We start from the raw sequence: 3,810 nt of genomic DNA, 5'->3' as shown, positions 1-3,810 counted from the left end.
TGTTTCCTTGGACAACCTGAGGAATATGTTATTATCACCTTCAAGATAACATTGTCAAAAAGTATAAAGGGAAACATCTCTGTACTTGGTGAAAGGTGCAGCTTATACTCATACGGTTTCAGATTTTGATCGGTACATGGCTGAGATACATAGTGCAAACTCGGACCTTGCAACGTATTTGGTGAATGCAGACGTCAGCATATGGTCAAGGGTTTACTGTCAGGGAGACAAGTACAACATAAAAATGAGCAACATCGCTGAATCTATTAACTCCGCACTGAAGTGAGCTAGATGATTTCCGAGTGAGTTCATGCTTGAGTTCATAAGGGAGAAGCTAGAAAGGTGGTTTTGGAAAAGAAGAGAATGCTTTGAGTCTCCCAACTCAACATAGTCGGGAGGTTGAATACTTGCTTGTTGTTTGGTCGGATGATATATGGTGTTTTTCACATCATTGTATATATGTTTTCATTTGTTTTAAGTCACTAATTCGTGTCAGTCTAGTCCTTTTTGACCTTTTACAGGTCTGGAGTTAGTAGAAGAGAGAAGAGAAGGTGCATGATGAAAAGATGTCCTTTTGGAGTAATCCTGCGGAGAACACTCAAGTAGAGCAGTCCCGAGACTGTTCTCTCTTAAGCGGAACAAGCAGACGGAGTGATCCGGAGATTGTTCCCAACGAATATGGAAACTCCTATTTCGGGAATTAAAGCCCTGTTACCCTAATCTCTTTTCTTCTGATTGGCGCCTCCATATAAAACGCTATCTATCATTTTTATTATTTTCTTACACTAGTTTTACAAGAGAACACTGTGATATTGTGATCTGCAACTTGTAAGGGAGAAGAATCCATCCTCTCATAGAGAAGATCATCTGAACCCTTTGTTTCATACTATGTTCTTATGCAATTTTATTCAGGATTTATGTCTTTGATTATCTGCATCATGATCGAGTAGTAGCCTTGCTCACCTAGGGTTTTAGGGTGTTGAGACATGAGCTAAACATAGATAAGCGATCCATAACTGTTCTTCATCCATACTGTTCTTACCGCTTTCATTAATCTGATCACTTAATGTTAGATCACTAGTTCATCGCCTAGTTAACCGCTTAGGAGATAACTTGATATGTATTGAATGAGCTTAGTATCCCTAATCAGCGAAAGTAGATATTAGGGTGGTAAGTGAACTGATCGGACCTGTTCTCTAAAGCTTGCAATCGATCCTCATCCCAACGACAGTTAGGTGGTGAGATCGATTTGCAAAGCGATCACTGCCACGACAGTGGAGTGTTCCAGCTGAGTGATCCGAGTTCTAGAAAGGACTTCATCGCGCTTGAATAATTGTTTGGCTCCAATTCAACACCCAATGAAATACCCTAGGCTAGCTCTTGTTTAATTGAACCAATCTCGTGCTTATTTGCTTGTTAACTATCATCACTTTTTAAACCAATTTATTATCTTCTTCTTAGCTTGATTTCAGAACTCATAGAACTAGAGTGTAGACTGGTCCTCTGGATTTGAGTCTCAAGTACTACAATTGCAACTGTTAACTTGGCAATAGCAAGGATTCATTTTTAGTGTATCAAGTTTTGGCGCCGTTGCGACGGGTCAAGATTTTTTTTTACCTCTAATTTTCGGTTTCATATCTAGTCTAAGATATCTGACTCGTGTTTATTTCTTTGTTTCAGCTGATGATCCAGGTGCATGACCAGTAGACATACTCGGAGCAACGCACAAGGACCATTGCATCAGCTTACCAACGAAGAACTAGCGAGATTGGAACGACAAAACCGTCAACAGCCGAGATCTACGAACACCAACATGGGTGATCACCAGGATGATCTCACTGCTGCGTTTTCACTCATGCAACAGCAGATGCAGCAGATGCAGCAAACGATCCAAGCGCAGCAAGCTGCTACCTAGCAAGCTGCTCTGAATGCTGCGAATCAGCAGAACCAACCGGAGGAGGTTGTTCCGATCGGCCAGAGAAATCTGCGTAATCTGCCTGCTACGCGATCTGCCATCAGCCCTCCACCGTGCACCAGGCAAGACTTTGAGATCAAGCCAGCCTTGATAAGTCTGGTGCAAAGGTAGATCTTCAATGGACTTCCTGCCGAGATACCGATGGACCACATTGAGAACTTTGAGAAGATATGTGGTTTCACTAAAGCGAATGGAGTACCACCCGACATCAAGTGTACTCTGTTCCCTTTCTCTCTTGATGGGAAAGCTTCTCGCTGGCTAGATTCCCTACCTACTGGATCACTCACACTTGGGAACAAGTCTGATCTGCTTTCTTGAGCCACTTCGACACGAAATCGAAGACTGCAGCTCTGAGACAGAAGATCGCGACCTTCAAACAGCTAGTAGACGAGCCTTTCTGCGATGCATGGGAGCGATTCAATGTCTACCGCAGAGAGTGCCCACATCACGGTTTTGAGGAAGACTATCTGCTGGGAGTGTTCTATGATGGAGTAGGCTGGGAGTACAGGAACGCTTTGAACTCGGCCAGTAATGGAGATTTCATGACCCAGTCCACTCAAGGTGCCTTCGCATTGATTGAGAACATGGCTTCAAGCTCAGCTGATAACAACCGCGAGACTGACCGCACTAAAAAGGTGAACAGCGTTGAGAACAGCAAGATTGATGATCTCTCTGCCAAGGTCGATCAGCTGATAAAGAGCAACCAGAACCAGGTCTTCATCATGGAAGAATCCTCTCAGAATAAAGCAACCGCGGAAGGCACATTAGAGGCAGATCAGTCGGCTGAGGATCAGCATGAAGTGAGCTATGTGAATGGGCAAGGATGGTGTGGGAACCGAAATTCGCACCGTCAATATTTTGTATATTTTAGGAAAGCAGGAAAACCTTAATTTCCCAGAGGTCCCGGATTTCTGGGAAACCACACGTCAAGCAATCAGAACACGACGATAACGGAAAATAAAAATAAAAATCATAAAAGAGAGCAAGAAGGATTTTATTCCGAATCTGCGTATGAGCGTTACAACAGCAAGGTAACGTGCTTCGGCTACGAGAGCTGTCGGCGAGATCCCTAGTTCTAATACCCGAAGGTGGCTAAACCTAATTGAGTCGCAGCTCAAAAACAAAAATGGAAAGTTGCCTAAATTGCTCTAGGTGCTAAGTTGCTCTGGAAAAGTGATGCCTCTATGCCTTTCACCTTGAACTCCATATATACTCCCTCCAAGGTCGGTTTACGGTTCCCCCTTTTTCCCTTAAGCCGTCATAGTCGAAAAATGGGAATATTCCATTTTTCCGATCTTCATGATTATCTGCGGAAAGTTTCCATTTTTCCGCGGAAACTGATGCTTATCCTCCAAGCATAAACCGTCATAAGGTTTATGGGTTTTTAAGAAATCGTAAGTGGGCCTCGAATCAAGTTTAGGACCCCTTTGGGCCGTATTTTGATTTGAGACGTTTTTACGATTTCTCCGATAAGGTTAAGTTTCCGCTGTTTTATCGTAAACCAAACGGAAGATTCCATTTGATCGAGAGATCAAGAAACGGATAGTCGTGATTTGCGGAGAACGGCTATACGGATAGTCGAGAATGCATAACTTTACGTCGTATCGTCGTTTCGGAAGACTTCAGACGTTTCAGTGAATGATCGATGTACGAACGCTCGATCGCTATAGCGACCAAACTTTGTCCGCAGCTCGGTCGCTATAGCGACCGAGCGTGGTTTCGTGATCCGTTCGCTATAGCAACCGAGCTCTCATTCGTGACCCGATTGCCATCGCGATTGGGTGTATGTCGTGGTCTGAGGTACGTTATCCAAGTGTTTGAACCTATCGCAAAGC

At 43.7% G+C, this 3,810-nt stretch overlaps 1 non-coding gene across 1 annotated transcript; it reads right to left on the bottom strand.

Moving 5' to 3' along the window:
* Positions 1-2,322: 2,322 nt before the first annotated feature.
* LOC130497947 (small nucleolar RNA R71) lies at positions 2,323-2,429 on the bottom strand. Its single transcript, XR_008936988.1, has one exon. It is a non-coding gene; the product is annotated as a small nucleolar RNA R71 (small nucleolar RNA).
* Positions 2,430-3,810: the final 1,381 nt, after the last annotated feature.

Source organism: Raphanus sativus, chromosome 1, assembly GCF_000801105.2.
Source record: "Raphanus sativus cultivar WK10039 chromosome 1, ASM80110v3, whole genome shotgun sequence".
Lineage (NCBI taxonomy): Eukaryota > Viridiplantae > Streptophyta > Magnoliopsida > Brassicales > Brassicaceae > Raphanus > Raphanus sativus.
The sequence above is the reverse complement of the archived record's forward strand: the minus strand, read 5'-3'. Positions and strand labels throughout refer to the sequence as shown.